Here is a 23904-nt window from a genome sequence, read left to right on the forward strand (position 1 = left end):
CTTCTTCGGGTGTCTGTCTCAGTGTTTTCTATGCTTTTTGCACATTTCCCAATGCTTTCAGAGTACTCTTCCTCGGAGAAATTGTTCCTCAGTAAGTGTTTTATTTTGGGGAAGAAATGTATCCTGTGTTGTTGGCATGCTTCTGAGCCGCCTACCTTTTGGTTTTGAGAAATAGGCTGCATGAACTCATGGGCTGGGAGGCTCGGCTGGCTTCTTCTCGCCGCCACAGTAAAGCCTTTGTGGACACCTGGACTCCATATTTGGACACTTTGTCACCACTGAGTCATAGCCATGTTCTGAATAGATTACAATGGTACTCTGCCTTACCTGCTTAATATCTTTATGCTGTCTGTGCACAATAGTTCTCTCTGTTAGGGGGGGGGGGAGGTTGGGGGAGTTGGGGGGGGGCTTCTGTGAGGATGGGAGGATATATTGTTTGTAACCGTGGAGGACATCAGAACACAGTCCTCCGGAGTTTGCTCTCTTTTGTAAACATGGTTTTCAGCTGGTATTGTTATTGTAGTGTTCTTTGTTTAATAAAAAAAGGATTTCATATAAATTTATATTTGGTTACATAGAAACAGAAACATGATGGCAGATAAAGGCCTAATGGCCCATCTAGTTTGCCCATCTGCAGTAATCATTATCTCTTTCTCTATCCAAGAGATCCCATGTGCCTATCCCAGGCCCTTTTGAATTCAGACACAGTCTCTGTGTCCACCACCTCTTCTGAGAGACTGTTCCATGCATTTACCACCCTTTCTGTAAAAAAGTATTTCCTTAGATTACTCCGGAGCCTATCACCTCTTAACTTCATCCTATGCCCTCTCATTGTAGTTTCCTTTCAAATGAAAGAGACTCGACTCATGTGCATTTACATTATGTAGGTATTTAAATGTCTATCATATCTCCCCTCTCCCGCCTTTCCTCCAAAGTTTGGTTCCTTTAGCAAAATTGATGGATAGTTGAGAAATTAATGATGATATCCAGTTCATTATTTTTATGAAAAATAATCATGAGGATGTTGTCTCTGAGTTTAAAAAATTCAGATTCTAACAGAGTGGATGTGTAAGCATGATATTAATTTTAATTGCTGATAAATCATCAGCAATGTGGTTTTCATGTAAATATAATGTTTTATGTGTTCTTCCAGAAGTATGTGGTAGACCTCTTCCACCTCTACAAGACATAGAGGAACATTTTTGATATAGCATCCAAATACGGGAATAGATGTCTCCTGGAAGATGCCCAAAAGTCAGCAGTTATAATCAAAAAACATGTTTCAAAAATTGGCAAGAAAAATGTCTGGGAAATAGGCGTCTAGAGACGGTATCTCTGTTCTCTGATAAACATCGCCGCGTGTTGAAAATACACCACAGAAAACATCTGCAGTGTTACTGTGCTTACAGAATGTCAGCGATGACGTCAACACATCACCGCAGTAGCAAAACGATGGTCCCGTAACATGCTGAATGTGTATATATTTATATTACATGTAAATCGCTTTGAATTGTAGAGTTGCAGTATTGAAATATAAACATTAAATCAAATCACTACACGTGGAAGTGAGGAGATGAAGGAGTAGAGGACATCCTTTGGTTGCATGACACTTACACCGCTTCTCAGCTGAGGACTGGAAGAGCACCTGAAGGGGCAAGGACAGGAATGCTAGTGAGTTGTGGCAGGCAATGTTCTCTCTAAGCCAGGAAAGCAGATGTACAAGTCATGATGTGCTTTGAGCAGCAGTTGATTTGGACTGGGCTGGCGCTTGGTGGTGGTGTGCAATGACAAGCAATTTTTGAAAATTATGCCAAATTATATTTTAAAAAAATTGAGAAGTTAAATTATTTCTATTGAACTGGAAAGAAAATATAAAGTTGTGCATAAAATATATGTATATTCATATGCATATTAAAACATTATTAAAAAGTAACTTAAATAGGAATACAGTAATGTGAAAAAGTTTTACCCTCCCCCCAATTCTGATTTCCCGTATGTCACATTGCACTACAACCATAAAATAATTTACCTAGCAATGTTTTTGCCAAAGGTTCACCAGGCTTCATCTCCACTAGCCTTTAGTTTGCTGATTATCAAACATGGTTAGAGTAGTCAGCTGAGAACTAGGAAAGTCAGAGCTCAAACCCCACTGATGTTGCTTGAGTCACTTAACCCTCCATTGCCTCAGATACAAAACTTAAAAATTACAAGCCCTCAGGGACATGAAAAATACCTACTGTATTTAATGTAACTTGCCTTGAGCCATTACTAAGAAAGGTATTATCTAAATCCAAAATCCAATACCAGGTGTAGTGTGAATTTAGGTAATACAAAACACTACAAATGTCTTTCAAGACCCATAACGGAATTCTAAGATACCATAATAGCAGTAATTTCCACAAGTCACACACGCACCTACCTAGGAAAAGCAGTACCCAAAATACTGAAATGACCACTAAAACATCAATAAACCTATTGGAAAGCTAAACAAACCAGATTAAAACAGATTAATCATGCAATCTGCAATCTAACAGAAAATCATGTCTCTTTCAAACATGCAGGACACAGATCTTTACCCAGTAGAGAATAAGTAACCACAATATAAAAATAGAAATAAAAATTAAACTGAACCTCCCAAGAAGTCAGACTCTTCATACAGTGCAACACCGGAGAAAGAGAAAGCAATATGTATCCCCTGTACTGTGCAAAGTATAATAATAGCAGACTGACATACGAGCCACTACATTACAAATTAACTAACGCAAATAAAACAAAAAAAAAAACAGAAAATGATACCATTTTATTGGACTAAATGTATTTTTCAGTTAGCTTTCAGAAACCAACTTCTAATCTTAAATTTCTTACTTGGAAAGTGGTCTTCTTAATCCGTGTCACTTCTGCTCATAGAGTGAGTGAACTTCAAGCACTTGTTTGTGATCCACTCTTTATAGTGTTTCATCACGACAAAGTAGTTCACAGAACTCATCTGAAATTCCTTCCTAAGGTAGCCACGGATTCTTACCTCAATCAATCCATTGTATTGCCTGTTTTCTTTCCAAAGCCTCATTCTCATCTTGGAGAAACAGCTCTTTGGACTGTAAGCGGGCCTTGGCATATTTACAACATACTAAGCCACACAGGTCTTCACCTCAACTGTTTGTCTCTTTTGAGCCTAACAGATTGGGCCTTCCTATAACCAAAAGAGCTATTTATATATTGTTAGTGGCTTACATTTCATTGTGCTATGCTCAGACTGGGCTGCAGCTTGAGGGACATGTTATAGCACACAAAGTCCGAGCAATGGCAGCATCAGTGGCTTTTTTACGTTCTACTGCCTTTGAAGATATTTGCAAAGCAGCTACTTAGTCCTCAGTTCACACCTTTATATCTCACTACTGTCTGGAAAGTTTTTCCAGGCAAGATGGCAAATTCAGCCAAGCAGTGCTACAGAATTTATTTTCCTCTTAATTGCCAGCACTCCCTCCATCCCACTTCAGACAGCTAGGGAGTCCCACAGGTGAGAATATGTTGCCTGCTTGTCCAAGGATAAAGAACAGTTACTTACCATAACAGGTGTTATCTGGGGACAGCAAGTAGATATTCTCACATCCCTCCCACCTCCCCTAGTTGGCTTCTTAGCTTGTCTTTGAAACTGAGGAACTGCGAGCTGACGTCGGGTGGGAAGGCAGCTGCGCATGCGCAGTGCGGGCAGTCTAGAAGCTTCAAAAGCTTAAAGTGATAGTACGCTTTTGTACTGTTTGTACTGGGCTCCGTGGATGATGTCTGCCTGCTGTTACAGTAAGTAACTATGCTTTCTAGGATATAAAATTATAAGGTAGCCTATGCTGCTTAAAATAAAAAAAATAGTACATAGCACAAGTAATTGGAAGAATTGGAGTAGACTCAATTACAGTTTTTGGTGGAACTCGTTGTGTCACATTTATAAAATGGAAAGAACAATGGCCATACAAAAAGGAAACTAATAAATTTAAAGAGATTTGGGGGCCATTGACAAATTATTGTAATGAATAGATACAATTTTTCCATTATAAGTATAATTGCAAATGAAGGGGGTGGGGTGGGGGGATTCGGAAGTTTATTAAATGTTTATATCAGTAGGAAAGATTATTTTATATGATATATTTGATTGCATGTGTTATGGTAGGGGTGGGAAGGAAGGGGTTCAATTTTATGCATTAATGTTGAATATGATAGAAATTCAAGTGATGAATTCAATTTCAAATGTTAATTATTGATACACTTGATGTAAGATGTTAAAATGAATAAATATTTTTTTTTAAAAAGTACATATTTATGTCATTACTTAACAGTATGATTTACATTGCTTTCTTAATTTTTCTAAACACAATGCAACATTATTTGTGAGATCATATTGTTATTCCCATTATAATGATGCTCTCTACAATACTTGTTTCTGATAGATTAGCATTGTTCTAAAAGGCTTCTGTTTACTGAATAGCTCTACATTCCAACTAGCATAATAGGTTTAAATATGTATAAAAAGTTTGGCAGTGAAAAAAATACTATTAAAAAGCCAAGGAGAGCATACTAGTAAAAAGGCCCTTTGACAACAGAAATTTATCAAGGAAGAATCAAAAATGTAATCCAAAGCTAACCCAATCCATTATACCATATTGCTTAAGTAATAAATACTTTTTGGTTGGAAACATGAGATATTTTCAAATAGAATGGTAGTTTACAGGGAAAACAATTTACATATATGTATAGACAAAAACAATAATTGGATTTGATCTCAATACTGTTTTTTATTTGTTAAAGAAAAGTTATGTCCATTTTTTTAGTAACTTAAGTCCTCCTCAGGAAATCCAAATCTTATTAAAATTTGTATGTGTTCTATATTTACCTAACTAGAAATGCAGAGTTTTCTTGAGATATACTTTCCAAGTGTACAGTATAGTATGCACATACTGAAGGAACTGTGATATTACTGGCAATTTAGTTGATCTGCTAACTCCAAAGAGTCTTGGTAACTGGGTTTCGAATAACCTACATTTATGTACTGAATCATAATCTGTATAGGACAGGAAGATCTGGTAAAGCTAGAGACAAAAATACTTGGAGGACATTCATTCTAAATATGCTTGACTGATATGTGGAAACACCTACATTAGTGTAGAAGAGATTATACCTACTGTTTATAGATTGGCAACTCCTATTCACTTATGAGCTTTTTAGGGGTGAGGAGTGGCCTTAGATATCTGGCCAATCAGGCCAGTCCCAATGCATCCCAGAATGCAATGGGAAGGAGGGCTAAGACTCCAGTTGGTCCCTTGCTGGTGCATTCCAGGACGCATCGGGAAGGGAAAGGACTACCATTGTGAAGAGGCGGCTTTTTGCTGAGCAGTTATATTTTATAGTGTACTGTTTCTCATTGGCATGAAGTTGGATGTTCATGTTGTATTTGATATCTGTTTTCTTTCAATAAATTCATCATAACTTGTTTTTAAAAAGGTTTGGACAAGTTCCTGGAGGAAAAGTCCAAAAATCATTATGAAGAGGGACTTGGGAAATTCCACCAATCCAATCCAATCCTTAGATTTATATACCGGATCATCCCTAAAATAGGGTTCGACTCGGTTTACAGATTAGATACTTAAAACATGAATGGCTACCAGTACTAGTAAAGGATTACAGAATGAAAACATCATTATGTAAGATCTAGTTTCCAAATAGGAGGATCTATTAAAGACTCCTGAAATAGTAACGTTTTCAAAGATTTCCAAAAGCTTTGAAGTGAGAGAGAGTTCTAATTTCAAAGGGACGATCATTAAAAAATTTTGCAAAAGATCTGAACATATAACCTGATACTTTAGTTCTCTTAAAAGATAGAATGGCAAGTTTATATTTTTGGGAATTTCTTGAGTTTAACAACCACAGGAAATTAAAAGCAATGGAAACCAATGGAGAAAATATTCTATGTAAATTTTAAATATTACGTTAGCAGATTTGAATTGGATTCTTGAATTAACCGAAAGCCATTGGAGAGCCTTCAAAAGAGGGGAACATGATCATTTTTTATTTTACCAAATATTAGTTTGGCTGCTGTATTTGCATAAGTTGCAATTTTTATAGATTGCATTTACTTTTACTTAAACTGATATAAAGAGAATTTGCATAATCCAGCTGTGCCAGTATAATAGCCTGCACCAGCGCAGCAAAATGTTGTTGATGAAACAAATGGCGAACCTTTCTCAACATCCGAAGGCTGAAAAAAACATTTTTTTAAATAAATTGTTGATCTGGCAGCACATAGAAAGAAAAGAATCTAGGTAAAAGCCCGATATTTTGGCTGAAAATTCAATATTCAAAAGATCACCAGATGTCAATATCAATGAAGAGGGTAATTGGTCTTTTTGGACCAAACCATAAAGTTTCATCTTTGGTTGTGTTAAGTTTCATCCGTACAGAAGTGGCCCAGACTTGAAGTCTGTGAATACAAGAATTTATATTCATTATCAAATTTGTTAATGTAGGACTTCTAGTAGGATAAAAATATCATCTGCATAGGTGAAAATTGATTCTGTAGAACAGTGTTCCGCAATCTTTCTCGAGCTGCGGCACACTAAAGGTGCCTGGGTGCCTTGGCTTGAGGCACCCAGAAGTGCACAGATGTCGCCGTGATGATGTCATGTGCATGTGTGACATCATCACATTGATGGCCGTGCATGCACGAAGGTCCTCCAGAAGGGCCCTGAGATGCCAGTGGGGTGCTAGTAGGGAAGAGGGCCAGAGAGGAGAGGCACTTGTGCCCGCTAAGGCACATCCTGTAGGCAGTCAGCTGGTGTCGGTGCCTCTCCTCCTCCCCAGTGTGCTGCGGCACACCTGAAATCTCAGGAGGCACACTAGTGTGCCGTGACACACACTTTGAGATAAACTGCTAGAGAAGATAATTTAAGATTTTTTAAAGTAGTCATGTGACTATTGAATAAGATAGGAGACAGAGGTAAGCCTTGTGGCACCCACAAACTGAACTGCACTTGGTAAGATCGCAAAGTCAAAAATCCTTTGAACCAGTTTAGAACTTTTTTGATCTAAACCACTTATCCCTGGAATAGTCAGCATGGAATGTATCTACTTTTTGGAATCCTCCCAGGATCTTTTAGCCTGGATTGGCCACTGTTGGAAACAGGATACTAAGCATGATTGTCCTTTGCTCTTACCTTGTTAGGCAATTTATTATGTTGCATGTGCATGAAAATTGACTTGCCAATACTAATTGGCAATTCAGGGAGGTAGTTACTAAGCTGCAGAAAAATAATGCATTTTATCACTTAAGTCTCTAACCTGCAGTTCCACAGGTTAGTGACTCCAGTGGTAAATATTAAGAAAGGGCAACTAGAAGATGTTTGATTCTTATCATTTCCCATGTGGTTCAGACACAGTCTCTGTTTCCACCACCTCTTCTGGGAGACTGTTCCATGCATCTACCACTTTTTCCATAAAAAAAAGAATTTCCTCAGATTACTCCGGATCTATCACCTCTTAACTTTATCCTATGCTCTCTCATTGCAGTTTCCTTTCAAATGAAAGAGACTCGACTCAGGCACATTTATATTATGTAGGTATTTAAACAACTATCATATCTACCCTCCAAAGTATACAGATTGAGATCTTTAAGTCTGTTCCCATATGCCTTATCACAAAGACCACACACCATTTTAGTAGCTTTCCTCTGGACCAACTCCACCCTTTTTATATCTTTTTGAAGGTGCGACCTCCAGAATTGTACACAGTATTCTAAACGAGGTCTCACCAGAGTCTTATACAGAGGCATTAATATTTCCTTTTTCCTATTGGCCATACCTCTCCCTATACAACCTAGCATCCTTCTAGCTTTCACCGTCACCTTTTCAACCTGTTTGGCCACTTTAAGATCATCACATACAATCATGGCTTTCTTCCTATCTTTCCCATTGCACCTTTAGCCTAAGCTCTGGAGGATCCTCCTCTACTGCCATTCCACTTTCGGTCCGGTCAGCGTACCTCAGGGATCTGTCCTGGGACCTAATCCAGGCCCAAGTCTCAGCCTGCCTCTCTGACCTTGCTACCTGGATGTCTTGCCGCCATCTAAAATTAAACATGGCCAAGACTGAACTCCTTAGATTTCCTCCTAAACCTGCCTCTCCCCTTCCCCCTTTCTCTGTAACGACAGATAATACCCTCATCCTCCCTGTCTCGTTGCTTTCCTTCTCCTCATATCCAACAGACTGCCAAAACTTGTTGTTTCTTTCTCTATAATAGTGCTAAAATCCATCCTTTCCTTTCTGAGCACATTACCAAAACCTTCCTTCACACCCTCATCATCTGGATTACTGCAATGTGCTTCTCACCAGTCCACCGCTATGCCATATCTGTCCATTTCAATCTGTTCAGAACATTGCTGCACGCCTCATATCCTGCCAGGGTCATTATATCCACATTCCTCCTCTCCTCAGGTCACTTTGCTGGCTCCAAGTCTGTCTCCACATATGATTCAAATTCCTCTTACTGACTGACGTTCAAGTGTACTCACTCTGCAGCTCCTCAGTATCTCTCTTCTCTTGCTACTCCCTATACTGCCCTCATCAGACAAGTCCCTCCTCTCTGTATCCTTCCTCTACTGCCAACTCTCACCTCCATCCCTTCTACCTGTAGCACTGCTGGCTTCACTGCATGCTTGGAACAACCTGCCTGGCTTGCTACACCAGGCTCTGTCTCTGGTAGTATTCAAAGCCAAACTAAAAACCCACTTATTTGAATACTCTGTTTAAACACTGACCCAACCAACATATCTGTCTATCATTCCTGTAATAGTCCCCAACCACCTTTTAGCCCCCTCTGTGTGTCTGTCATAATTAGATTGTAAGCACATCTAAGCAGTGACCATCTTTTGCATGTGCAATGTACAGTGCTACATGCGCCTGGTAGCACTATAGAATAATAAATTGTTGGTGGTGGTTGAGAAGCACAGTCCTAAACGACATGGCAAATGACATGAATCAAACATTTTCTAGCTATCCATTCTTAACATTTACCATGGGAGTCACTAACCTGTGGAACCACAGGCGAGGGATAAGAAGTACTGGTTTAGGGGAATGTTTGTTTTGTTTAGGAGTTCCCCTTCCCCCCACACTCTTTTATCATCACAGGATATGACACAAAATGAAAATTTTCAGGACCTCCTTCCTGCAGCACTCCCTGCCTCCAAGAGCAGATGCCCACTACCCCCCCCCCCCCAATCATCGAACTACCTGTAGGCTCCACCTACCTAGCAGGGATCCATTGGGGCAGAAGTGATACCCATGGCTGCTCTCACATCTCTAGTGATACTGTGAGACTGCAGTGAAAGGACACCTTCCCTCTTACCAGTGAGCCAAAGAGAAAATGTCATAGTCTTGGGAAGGAGCAAATGGGCATCACTCTTAACTCAACAAATCCCTGCTAGGCTATCTTATTCAGGTAAGCCTGTGGGGTCATAGAAATATCCTTGGATTGTGGGACAGCCTGATACTGAATTTTTTTTTTTCTTTAAGGGGAGCAGGCCAGAAAATTGTCCCAGAAGGCCAAAACCAGCTCATGGGCTGAACTGTGGAGATTCCTGTTCTAAATGCTACTTATTTACTTACAGGTCTTTGCATGAGAAGCTCCCTATTTCTTTTACCCTCTCAAAAAGAAAGCATATGTTTTCCTCACTAGTGGAACATAAACAACAAAGAAAAATAAAATACACCTGATCTGAGATATTTATTTGGATTTAGCTATATACATTCTACCCTGAAAGCACCAAAATAAGCTTGATTTACAGACCCTCATAATGGTGTATGGATTAAGACACTGATTTGATTATAATTTCTACCACTTTTAAATTGCTGTTGAAGTGTGGGTATACAAAAGAGCTAAATTGGAATCATTTCTTCTGCAAGTTAAGTTTCCAAACTTATCTCATATGTTTGTTTCATTTTTACAGGGGGAATATCATCTCGTAACCATGGACGAGCAAACTTTGGATGATGTTTGTATTCAAGTAAATAAAAGATGGTTTTCATTGCACTTTTATGGTACTGCAGCACAGATGGTTCTATGGAATATTTACAAAAATAAGAGCTGTCAAGTAATGAAACCATGTTGTGAAAATAATCTTGTATGTACAGGCTAAAAAGGGGATTTTTGGGCTATACAAACAGATGTTCACAGTGTCTGCAACGTGGTGCAGGTCTGTTTTTAAAGGCAAATAAAAGGATATTCTAAAAGGACTTTTCTCTAGATTCAGAGGCAGTCCAGTCCCTCAAGAGATGCAAACAGGTCTGGTTTTCAGTAGTGGCATCTGGCAAATTATTAAATTGGGTAGACATTGAAATATAGGGGCAGATTGATGGTAAATACAGTTTATACTAAAATTCTCACCACTCACCCTTTACTCATTTCTCTCCTGTACTGTTCTTCATATTTCCCTGTCTCAGCTCTTTTTCTCGCCTTATCTGCTTTGTGCTATTGTGTTCATCTTTATTTTCCTCTCCTCCTTACTAATCTCTTTTCTTTCCCTTATTTTTGTCTTACACACTTCATCTGACCATTCTTTCCTCTTTATGCATCTCGCCTCACTTATCTGGCTCAGCACCTCTTCTGTAAGTTTATTGTTTATTTAAAGCTTTTATACCGCTAACTAATGACTAGGCAGTCAATTCAGAGCGGTTTACATGAGCAGTTTTGATGGACATATGAACATTAACTTCAGTAATGATGGTACAGTACATGAGTTACAATATATGAACTATAGACAAGGAGTGACTACTATACTGCTGAAGTTATGACAAAAGAGCTTAGGAATGGTGTTACATACAGAATTAGATTGTTTCTGAAATATCCATTATACATATACACATACAAATCATTTACCTTAGTCTATCCTTTGATTGAGTGAACAATTAAGAATACAATAACCCTATATCCAATCATTATACTTTTTGATATCATTAACCTCTATAAATATATATACTAAACCTTTTAGTTGTCATTTAAATGTATCATCATTTAAACTTCCTTTTTATATCCTGTTTAATTCTATCATGTATGAACAATGAAATAGTGAGCTATATTTACCATATTATTACCCCCACTCCCGGATTAGTGCAATAGTAATTAAAGTATTCTGAGAAAAGTAAGGTCTTCATTCCTTTCTTGAACTTAAGAGGCATTTCATCCTTTTCAGCTAGTGAGCTCTGGTGAATGCTGCCCTTCTGATCATCAACTATTCGTTTGATTTTTAATCTGAAAAAACATGATATCAGTGTATATTATCAAAAGCTTCACTGGCTACCGTTTGAGGCTAGAGTACTATTTAAATTTGGATGCATTTGTTTTAAAGTTTTATTTGGCTTAGCACCAGCTTACCTTGTTTCTCATTTTAGTTTTTTTTATTTCTAAGAAAAATATTCGTAGATCTGGGTGGTTTTATTTTCCTTCAGCAAATGCATGTCGTTACAAAAAAATTTTGGATAGGACCTTAGCATTCCAAGCAGGATTAATGAATTCATGTTTGAATCTTCTCGTTTCTCCATTTCTTACTATCAGTTTCGAAAAGATCTTAAAACCCACTTATTTAAACAATATAATATACATTACTGATTTTCATATTATCATGTAGTTATAATGTACTTTTTATCTGCACTTATTTTAGTTGATATCATTAGTTTTAATGCTTGTATTAGTTACTTAGAATTTTATTATGTATGATGTTATTATTATATTGTATGCTGAGCACCTATTGTGTAAACCGCTATGAACTGCTGGTTAGGCGGTATATAAAAATAAAATTATTATTATATTATTATTATCCTCCTCCTTGACTGATATGGTTAAAAGGGGAAGGAGAGGCTCCCTCCCACTTAAACCATTCCGAGCTAGCTAGCTGCAGATATTCAATGGTATTTAAGCAGGCAGTGGCACTGAATATCAGCTCTGACTACCCAGGCACAATCCAAGGTGTCAGGGACAGAATCAAGGTGAGACTGATAGGTAAGCAGGCACCAGTGATATAATGCCAGTGTCCACATACCTATCAAGGTACCACAGAAAAGGCAGTCCTAACTTTGCCTGGTTAGGTATGAAGGTTCAGCACTGAATATTGGCAACATCTGCATAACTTTCAAATGCCATCAGAGACTCAGATATTAAATGCCAATGCCTGGATATGATCCAGCATTGAATATCCGAGTCTATTTTAGTCAGTGGTAGTCAGCATTTAGAAAACACTTACCACCACTTGCTAATATTGACTAGATAGACTTTTATAGCAGATAAGGATCTCAAGGTTCATATGCTACCAAGCATCATTTGTGTGCAGTATGATAGACCATAATTGATCTTTGGCTTTCTCCAGATCATTTGTAATCGGGAATCTTTACACTTAGCCTATGTTTGTTGAATCAGTTGTGCTTATCCCATGTTTATTGAGTTCTTTCACTTTTTTCTATCTCTACCACTTCCACCAGTAAGCTATCCTGTTTGTCCAGCATGCTTTCAGTGAAGAAATATTCCTGGTGTGGCTTCTGAATTTTCCCCTCTTGTTGTAGAACATTCTTTCCTTTGCTTAATATGCATTACTGATATCTGAAAGTTTTTTCCTATCCCCCGGTTTCTTAACTCCCCTAAGGTATTCATATTTAGGTCCGTAAGTCTATATGTTACTAGAGTAGTAATTATGTGCTTCTTTTTTTTAATTTGAGCTACTGCACGCCAATTGTTTTTATAAAACATCTTGAGCTCCTTAATTTCTATATCAAAAAATGATTATGAAGTTTCAACATTCACATTTTTTTCAACATCCCATGGATCCAATAGGTCTTTCTTGCTTATTTGCAAAATAATTCACAAAACCTCAAACTAACCAGGGAGCGAAGCATCAGAACCTTTGCATGAGTAAAGGGATTATGGGGCCTCTTATAGCACACAGCTATTCCAGAACCCACTTCACCAATCCCAGTACTTAAATCATTTGTTTCTCCCCCCCAACCTTCCTATTACTACATTTATATTGCACAATTCCTTTATATTAATCACATCTAAAACATTACATATAGAATACATATTACATCGATAGCGTGTGAAACTGTCAATGTTTTGATGCCTGGGCACAGCTAGCATACTGTCCCCTTTTGGCGTTTCGGTTATCAAACCTTCATCGGGGGATTTTCAGCACACACGTTTGTCGGCGTAGTGCTCAGGGAAACCACAAACTTCTCCGCTTCCTACTTTCTGCCCAAGGCCTGTCAAAGTTTCAAATTTCCTACTGTCAAAGTTTGACAGGTAATGGTCGGACCAGCCCTGACCCTACCCCCTTTCTATATTCCCAAACCCTTTCATACAAATTATAGTCTAGTATAATCACCTAGCAATTGTGTGACTCTCTGAACCAGATCTCCATGATAGCAACAATATCTTGATCCACTTCAATAGTCAGTACTTGCAAGTCTGGAATTTTATTAACTCATAGTTTGACCTCTCTCCCTGCCCTATGTCCTTCTATATATAAGTTCTTATAAATAAATATACTTACTCTATACAACAGATAACTCTTTGTCCACTGATTCAGGGGAAGACAAGACCTCCAAGGTCGACAGGCTAACACTGTGTCCTACACAGGGACGCTCATTATACCCATACTTCGGACCAATCTCAATCATATGTCAGAAAAATCTCCTTCTGAAATTTTCAAACTAAATCAATTTCCAGTTTCAATAATTCATACCACTTAGAAAAAAGTAATCATCAAACCCCAAAACTTATCTTAAAGTACTGATCCCAATGCAACCTGTTTCATCAATGGCTTTGTCAGGGGATTCAACTTGTGCTTACATCACATTACAATAGCATTACATACTACTGGGATTGCAGGGTTAGAGGATCCACCACTACATATACTGAAAGCACAATGGGAGAGATAGGAGGAAAACCAGGAAAGAACCGAACCCTGGAATCCTAGCGAGGACAGCATATCTAGGAGTAAGTGGTGATTGAAGCAGACAGATCGAGAAGGATGAGGATAGAGTAGAGGCCATTGGATCTGGCCAGGAGCAGGTCGTTAGAGACTTTAGCAAGGGCAGTTTCCATAGAATGAACAGGGCAAAAGCCCATTGAAGTGGGTCAAGAATATTTTGAGAAGAAAGGAAGTCCAGGCAGCAGTGGTGAACAGCACATTCAAGTAGCTTGGATAGGAAGGGGAGGAGGGAGATGGGGTGATAGTTGGAGGGGAGACATGGGGTTGTGAAGGTTTTTTGAGGAGAGGTATAACTGTTTGAAAATATCAGGAACTGTTGCAGTGGAGAGTGATAAGAACATAAGAGTAGCCTTACTGGATCATACCAATGGTCCATCTAGCCCAGTATCCCATCTTCACGGAGGCAAATCCAAGTTCAAGTACCTGACAAAACCCCAAATAGTAGCAATATTCCATGTCACTGATCCAGGGCAAGCAGTGGCTTCTCCCATGTCTGGTTCAACAGCAGTTTAGGAACTTGTCCAAACCTTTTTTAAAACCAGCTACATTAACCACATCCTCTGGCAATGCATTCAAGAGCTTAACTATTCTCTGAGTGAAAAAATATTTCCTCCTATTGTTTTTTTTGTTGGTTTATTTTTTTAATTCTTTATTCATTTTCAAAATTACATTAAGTGTTAAATATATTCATTCACATTAACAATAAGTACATCACTTACAACAATCATTGGTACATTACATAACTTCTTATTCCTACCCCTCCTATTGGTTTTAAAAGTATTACTCTGTAATTTCAAGTGTTGAGGTTAGGGGTGTGACAGATGGGAGGGATGACAATGTGAGCAATAGCTCCAAGTAGGTGGGTGGGAATCTGATCAGAGGAGCAGGTGGTTGATTTGGAGAAGGTGAGCAATTTCCTCTTCAATGACTTCAGAAAAGGAGGAAAAGGTGGCACGGATTGAAAGGAGGTTGGCAGAGCGGACAGCTGGAAGGGGTGGTGGGGGGAGGTGACTTGGTTGAGAATTCAAGGTGTATCATGTGAATCTTGTCATAGAAGAACTCTGCCATCATCTGGGGGATAGTGAGGTGGAGATAAGAGGTGGACGGTACTTTGAGTAGAGAGTGTGGCAAAGAGACGGCAAGGGTTTTTACTAAGAGAGTTAGTTAAATGGTTGCAGTATTCTTGTTTGGCAAGCAAGAGGGTAGATTGGAAGGACATCAACATGAATTTGAAGTGTATGAAGTTGGCATGCTTGTGAGATTTAGCCAAAGATTGGAAGGACATCAACATGAATTTGAAGTGTATGAAGTTGGCATGCTTATGGGATTTAGCCAAAGACGTTCAGCAGCGCGGGCACAGGAGTGCACATAATAGATGTTGGGTGTCAGCCAGGGCTGGGGTTTAGCATGTCTTACAGGACGTGAAATGGGAGAGGCGAGGGTATCAATAGCAGAAGAGAGAATGGAGTTATAGTTACAGCTTCATTAACAGACTTGTGTGACATAGTAGTTGGAAGGATGGATGAGACTGGTGGAGAGTGTGTCAGGTCAATATCCTGAAGGCTCATAGAAACATGATGGCAGATAAAAGCCAAATGGCCCATCTAGTCTACCCATTCGCAGTAACCATTATCTCTTCCTCTCTCTAAGAGATCCCACATGCCTATTCTAGGCTTTCTTAAATTCAGACACAGTCTCTGTCTCCACCACCTCTTCCAGGAGACTGTTCCACACATTTACCACCCTTTCTGTAAAAAAGTATCTCCTTAGATTACTCCTGAGACTATCACCCCTTAATTTCATCCTATGCCCTCTCATTCCAGAGCTTCCTTTCAAATGAAAGAGACTTGACGCATGTGCATTTATGCCACGTAGGTATTTAAACGTCATATCTCACCTTTCCCTCCTTTCCTCCAAAGTATACATATTGAGATTTTTAAGTCTGTCCCTAAACGCCTTATGATGAAGGCCATGCACCATTTTAGTTTGTCTTCCTTTTTATATCTTTTTGAAGGTGTGGCCTCCAAAATTGTACACTGTATTCTAAATGAGTCTTATACAGGGGCATCAATACCTCCTTTTTCCTACTGGCTATACCTCTTCCTATGCATCCTAGCATCCTTCTAGCTTTTGCCATCACCTTTTCAACCTGTTTGGCTCCTAAATGTATGGGTAGTGATCAGCTGGGTTTAGGGGGGAGGGTGATGAGTTGTGAAGGTTAGCATATGATGGTCAGAGAGGGGAAAAGTTGAGATGCAGAATTCAGTGGTAGAGCAACTGAAGGAAAAGGCAAGGTCAAGGCAATGGCTTTTCTGTTGTATAGAGGTGGTGGAGCATAGCTGGAGATTGTATGAGGTTGTTAAATTGAGTCAGAGGGGTCATCACCATGGATGTTGAAGTTGCCGAGGATGAAGGAAGGAAATGAGGGTTCAAGAAAGAAGGAAAGTCAGGAGTCAACATCAGTTGAAGGAGGAGGACTGCTAATCTGAGAGGTAGAGGAGTGAATAGACAGATGGAGTGGACTTCAGAGAAAGAAAAACAGTGATACTGAGGCATATTTACAAGATGGTAAGAGTAAGAATCCAACACCATCTCCATGGCCATCTGGATGAGGTGTGTATGAGAAAAGATGCACTCCATGACATAGGGCATTAGCTGAAGTAGAGTCTTCGGGGCAGATCCAGGACTCAGTTAGTGTTAATAAGTGGAGAGTTCTAGAGATGAAGAGGTTATGGATGAAGATAAGTTTGTTGGAGATAGAGCAGGCATGCAGGCATTCCACAGGGTGCATCAGAAGAGCAGGGAGGAAGGAGGGGAGGAGATGAACAGAAATAAGATTGGTTACATTGCAGTGTGATCCCCATGAGTAGGCTGAAAGCTGATTGGGAGGACCGGGATTAGGATTGATGGCCCCTGCAGAGAGCAAGAGAAGGAGTAGGAGAATACGAGTGACTGTGGGAGTGGCATGAGGCCTGTGCAATGCTCGAGATGTGTACAGGTAGAGTGGAGAGGGTTGAATGAGGGAGAAAGTGTAGTAGCTGTAGGTCTGAGAAAAGGGATGTCCACTCCCACTGCTGGTGATCCTCAACACCCCAAACATTCCTGGCAGAAGGTATGCCCACTTTCTTCCACTGCAGGTGATTCCTGATACCTCCGGCAGGAGGGATGCCCACTCCCTCCTGCCAGGGTCCCTCGCCCTCCCAACCTCACAAACCTCACTTGCAGGGATAGGGTGGGTACAGGAAAAGAACTCACTGGGATGGGAGAATGAGTTCCCATGAGGATGGGGAAAGATTTGTCCTTCTGTCATTCTCTAATCAGGAGCAAAAGGGGTATTTTGTAAGATCTCGTGCGCTTGTCTACTGACAAATGTATATACTAGATTTATTATTTTTTATAACAGCTTTTTAGGAAATATGTCAAGCTATGTCAGTTCAATGACTGGTAGATTAAAAATGTAATTCTCTGGAAATAGCCAGATATTTCTTATTGTATTCCGTCTAGAACTGAAAGGTTAATGCAGAATAGAAGTCAATAAATGTAAGGTAACGCATAAAGAAAACACGTACCTTTCTGACAGGCCGGCCGGAGGGATGCCTACCCTCTCTGTCCAGCAGGCCCACCTCTTGAAAATGGCAGGCCTTCCCAGTGCATCCTGGGATTACCAGGGATGCACTGGGGAGGGGCCTAAGGCTCTGATTGGCACAGATGCCTAAAGCCTCTCCCATAGGAGGGGCTTTAGGCACCTGGGTCAATCAGAGCCTTAGGTCCCTCCCCGGTGCATCCCAGGATGCACCAGGAAGGGGAAGACCTGCCATTCTGAAGAGGCAGGCCTGTCAGCTGGAGGGAATAGGCATCCGGCCGGCCTTCATTGGAAAGGTACTGTTGAATGTCGGGTGTGGGGGAGCCGGCAGTGGAAGGGAGTAGGCAACCCTCCTGCTGGGGGTGTCAGGGGGGTGGGATCACCAGCAGCAGGAGGGAGTGGGGCACTGTCGGGGGGTAGGCGATCCCGGTGGCAGGAGGGAGTGGGCATTCCTCTTGTCAGGGGAGTATCAGGGCACTGTTTTATACCGCTTATTCAGATTTCTAGGCGGTATACAGCAATAATAAAAGAGATATCTTTAAAAGAGACAAAACAAATTAAAATTAAAATATTATACAGGACAGTGTTAGGTTAATCGATATTAACAGAAGACACATATACAGACTACAAACCATTGGGAAAGAAGAGCCGAACTACAATTTTTAAATAAAGCACACTTAGGGATAGAACAATAGTTAGGGGAGGGACTTTAGTTGATTTAATCCTAAAAAGGACAGTTTTATCCAAAAGCATCCTCAATTTAAAATGTTTTGAGTTTTGTTTTAAATTGCTTTGTCGAAGATTCTGCTCGCAAGTGATTAGGCAAAGAATTCCATAGGGAAGGTGCAATGACGGCGAAGTTATTAGAGCTCAATGTATTAATTAATTTTAAAGATGGTACAACTAGGAGGTTTTGTGATATAGAGTGAAGAGATTTAGCGGGATAATAAGGAGTAAGGAGTCTGTCACGGAGGGAGGGGTACGGGGACCCTGGTAGCAGGAGGGAGTGGGCATCCCTCCTGCTATCTTTCAATTTAAATGTATAGAGGGATTGGCGGGTTGTCGGGGAAGATGGCATTGGACCCCAGTGATGGCAGCAGTGACAGGAGGGAGTGGGCATCCCTCCTGCCAATCTTATACAGGGTGTTGAGGGGGGTCCAGGCAGTGGAAGGCAAAGTGGGTTTCAGCAGGAGGGGGGAACTCTTCTTTCTCCTGCCCTCCCTGCCTGTTAATCAGCTGAGCCAGCAGGACTTGGGGAGATCTGTGGCTCAGTTGATTGGGGCAAGGAGATCAGCTTTGACAGAAGGTGGAGCTGTGCATAGCGAGTGGTCTTCTGAGCAAGCACCAGGCACAGTTTCTCCTGCTCTTTACTGGTGATTCTCCATACAAATAGCATGCATATAATTTGCATGCTATTATACTGAGAATTGCCTGTAAAATAAAAGTCGCTCCCACTACAGGCACTACATCAACTTCATCAGACAACACACACAGAGATGTATCTGGTAGTCTTTACTGCTGCAGCACAGGATTTGAGCTATGAATAATAATAATAATAATAACTTTATTCTTTTATGAGGCAAGCTGGCATCAAAAATTTATAAATGGTTATAAACCAAATGCCACTATGCAAACATTGGGAAGAGCTTATTATTAGTACACTTCTTCAATAAAAGAAAATCAGAGTAAGGAAATAAATAGATGAAGAATTTAGTTGGGAACAGGGTATTGTCAAAGTAGGCTCTGGTTCATTGCATGTAGTTTTTGGGATGACCAAGATTTGCAAATGAACCAGAGACCACCCACGTGCAAATGTATCAGAAGAATATTCATTATAGAAAGCCTGAAAACCAGACCTCTTTGTGATTCTGGGGGGGCCTAGTTGTTTGTTCTAATGAGTTGTTAATCTGGAATTTTATTCTGAAGGCTGGTGACTGCCAGATTTTGGGTGTTCAGGCTTCTTATAAAATTATCATATGTAAAAAGCAGGTACACAAGGAAAATAAAGGCCTTTGAGTAGAGGAGTTGCCTAATAGTTAGAACAGCAGGTCAAAAACAAGAGAAACTGGGTGTAAATCCTCCTCTCACTCCTTATGATCGAGCAAATCAACCCTTCACTACCCCAGGTACAAACCTAGATTGTAAGCCCTCTGGGAACAGGAAAATACTGTACCTACATTATCTGAATGTAACCTGTCTTGAGTTATTGCTGAAAGATGTAAGCAAAATCCTCTTTCTCTTATCCAAGGGATATTTATGGTGCAAGAAGCACATATTCTTAGGTGACCCATTTCAAGCATGTTCAGGGGCAGCATTTGGGTGGCGTACAGAGTCATGATTTACATGCATGTTGAAGTCCACTCATGAGCAGCTGTAAATGTCCATGACTTTTGCTAGACATATAGGCACCCGTGTCTTTATAAAATAGGCTGGAAACAGGTACTTTTTTGGACTTCACATAGGTGACCTTTTCTAAAATTACCCTCTTCAGAGGTAAATTTATAAGGGTATGTCTACAGTTAAAGCACCTTTCAAGGCACTTATGAGAAGCCTATTTTATAAAGACAAGTAAGTCATTTATACACATATGTGGTCAAATCCACCCATAAATGATTAAAATACACCAAAATGGGTGTGTACTTTACACACCTCATAAAATACCCTCTCAGGAGGATAATTTAATAAGAGGGTCCATTTCTAGGCACCAAGAATGCACCTAAATGCAGTTATAAATGGTCATGCCTGCATGTTGCTGATATGCAAAACATCTGATTCCATCCATGTGTGTAAGTGGGAGTCCTGCCCATGCTCCATTCATGTGTACACCACTCCTTGCAAATATGCACTATTTGGAGAACAGCAATTAGGTGGAATTTTGGCATTTACATACTTATGTGTGCACAAACATGTGTAAATGCCATTATTCTAAATATTTACACTCATAATGGTAGATACATTTTAGAGCCTGTTTTATAGAATTGCCCCCATGATGCACATTTGAGGTGAACTATGCTCCCAGGATTTCAGAATTTTTAAGTATTTGGTTTTATTGATCTTTTAAAAAGTTAAGTTCTTTTACAAGGGTATATGTAGACTTATTTTTTGTGTGTAATTACCAGCTCTATTACAGCTTGATTTTGGGATCTGTGTTTCTGTAAAAAATAATTATATTTGCATCTTTAAATTTACATAAATAAAAATCTTTAAATCTGTAAGGTATATTGCTGTTTTGTTTTGTTTTACATACATTTCAACCTACAGTATCTGAGAAGCAATCAGCCTTACAGTAAGGCACTAGAAATTGCATATAAATATCTGCAGTAATTATAAATAGCACCATAGTAAAATTGTAAAAGATTTATAGTCTCAAATACCTGAATGATAGCTTCTCAAGTCAGGAACATTTATATTAAACTGGTCTGTATTTACCAAGCCCCAGTTTAAAAAGTAGTCAATATGAACCCATTACAGGTTGCTACATACATTATACCATGGGTGCTGAAAAAGGCCTAAATTCATATAATTCTGATGTATTCTAAATCCTTTTAGTGCTATAGTTGAAATGGTTCTCAGTAATTATTATGGTAACCATGTATATTTTTTAATAAATTGTACTCTCAAAGGCCTTTACATTTAACAATCTAGGCTTATCCCAATAAACTCTTCCTCCTCCTCCAACCCACAGATGCAGATTTCAGAATACTAAGTGCCATGTAATGATGACATCCTTGGGGATGTTGTTCCTTTCCCTGCCCAATCTTATCTGCCTCCAAGTACAAAAAATATCACTTGTGCTCCTTGCAGCCACCAAATGCCAACCAAATCTTCCTTCTCTCAACTTGCACTTTGGCAGCAGTTGTATTTTTAATGCCCCAAATGCTGCATAATGATGATATCAATGAGGTCACAGTTCCCTTGCCTGCCTGATCTTCCCACATTGTAGGGATAGCCTTGGGGTGCAAAATATATCATTTATGCTCCTCTCAGCCACAGGCATGGTTCCAATTCAGGAAGGCACTGAAAACTCATCTATTCACTTCTCTGCACTGACCAATTATAACATATTCATAGGTATGAAGTTTATACTTTTGTATCATTTCTAATATTATGTAAGCTACAATGATTCCTAGCCGACATTTGCAGGATACAAGAATCAGTATGGTATGGTATTCTCCCGAAAAGACATCAAAATTTAACTGGTTAAAAATGTAAAGCTGCAGGGGTGGACATAAGACTTAGCCAGCTAACACCCATTTTCAGTTTCTAACCAGCTACTAGGGGCTGCTGAAAAGTTCTCAGCCCAACCACGAAGGGAATGATGTGGAGCCATGAAACTTACAAGTTATTCCACATATTCAACCCTAAGTTCAACACACTTGGCACATCATGTCTGAAGTTTCTGTAACCCTTCCTCAAAAATACTGTCTGGAAACAGAAAACAGAGCAAGATCTGGTGAGCAGGGTGGATGGTCTGTGCACTGAAACCCCAACTGCATCAAAAACATCTACCTTTTGCCAGCCTTGTAAGCAGGGGTATTGTCTTGCAAAAAAAGAGATCTACTTTCCGCAGCTTCCCTCTTTTTTTTTTTTTTCTGTCAATGCCTCCTTTAATCGGCACAGCAAGTTACAGCAATATTCTGCAATAACTGTTTGACCCCCTTGAAAGATAGTCATTACAACACCTTCCTGATGTCAGTACACTGTGGGGATGACCTTTCCTACTAACGTTTGGGTCTTGAATTTCCTTGGCTTTGGAGATCCTGAGTGCCGCCATTGTATGGACTGTTGTTTTGTCTCAGGATCATAGTGATGTAACCATGTTTCATCAACAGTAACTAGTCATTCCAAAACAGCAGCTAGAGAATGACATGGAGATAAAATTTCCCCCATCCCATAGAAACATAGAAGATGACAGCAGATAAGGGCCATAGCCCATCAGGTCTGCCCACTCTACTGACCCACCCCCAAGTCTACTATCCTAGGGATCCCACTCCTTGAGACAGGTTCCCTTGGCTTAACCCTCTAAGGGATCCCACATGGGCATCCCATTTGCTCTTAAATTCTTGCACACTGTTTGCCTTGATCACCTGCACCGGGAGCTCGTTCCAAGGATCAACCACACTCTCGGTGAAGAAATATTTCCTAGTGTCACCAAGAAATTTCCCACCCCTGAGTTTGAGCGAATACCCTCTTGTGGCTGAGGGTCCTTTGAGAAAGAGAATCTCTTCTTCCATCTTGATACGGCCGGTAATATACTTAAACATCTCGATCATGTCTCCTCTCTCCCTATGTTCCTCGAATGAGTACAGCCGCAAATTTTTCAGCCTTTCCTCGTACGATAGATCCTTGATCCCCGAGACCATCCTGGTGGCCATCCATTGAACCGACTCTACTCTCAGCACATCCCTGTGGGATCTCTCCATCCCTGTCCTGTCCCCATGAGCTCTGTCCCTGTCCCATTCCTGCAAGCTCCAGGCTCCATAGAGGCATATTCAGTAGCAGAAAGGAAGTGTTAATGCCTATGTACAACCTCTAAACACTGTAGGTAAAAGTGCACACACACACATAGATTTTGTGCAAGCTTAATTCCACCAGTAAAACACTGTTTTACCCAAGGAAATGGCCTTGAAAATACCAATGCTAACAAATCATTTTGCCTGGTCTGATGGTAATAATAATAGATTCCTGTATGGGGGAACTCTATATCGGGGTGACCTTGCTCATTCCATTTCTTGGGTGTCCTAGAACTGAAAGCACTGCTGTCAGCCCCTGTAGGAAGGCTCTGTACAGTCCTGAAAATTAAATCATCATTGATGCTGGTGACGCAATGATGACTAAGCAATTATCAGAGTCATAGAGCAGCATACACAAAATGAAGGGATCGCTGTAAAAATCTTAGAGCTTCACTAAAATCTAATTCGATCAATGGAAGACAGTTAAAGCACATTGCAATGAACTAACCAACCTGCAGCCAAAATCAAAAGCGACAAATGCTTTCCTAACACTCTTTTTATGCAGCTCACAGATACTCGGTTCTTTTTTTTTTTTAATTTTGCTAATTAATCTTTGTTTCCCCAGAGTAATGTGAAGGTTTCACGTCAATAGAAGGCAACATCCACAAGCATTCATTTACAATTTGCTCTAAAGCTGCACAAGCTGTTCTGACTTCTTTTATACACATCCTTCATGGGCTCACATCACAATTAAAACATTCGCTCGTTGAACTGAGTTCAGAGGCTGCTATTACAGTGTTGGTATTTCAGGGATTTTTTTTATTGGTGTATGTTTTCCATCCTAATCTTGC

At 39.9% G+C, this 23904-nt stretch overlaps 1 protein-coding gene across 3 annotated transcripts in view; it reads left to right on the forward strand.

Annotated features, from left to right (window-relative positions):
- RGS22 (regulator of G protein signaling 22) overlaps positions 1–11382 on the forward strand; it is a 475118-nt gene extending 463736 nt beyond the window's left edge. For all 3 annotated transcript variants that reach the window (XM_033934655.1, XM_033934656.1, XM_033934657.1), the window contains one exon: positions 9989–11382. The gene's annotated coding sequence lies outside the window, so the exon portion shown is untranslated. The remainder of the gene's footprint in view (positions 1–9988) is intronic.
- The last annotated feature ends 12522 nt before the right edge of the window (positions 11383–23904 follow it).

Source organism: Geotrypetes seraphini, chromosome 2, assembly GCF_902459505.1.
Source record: "Geotrypetes seraphini chromosome 2, aGeoSer1.1, whole genome shotgun sequence".
Classification (NCBI taxonomy): Eukaryota; Metazoa; Chordata; class Amphibia; order Gymnophiona; family Dermophiidae; genus Geotrypetes; species Geotrypetes seraphini.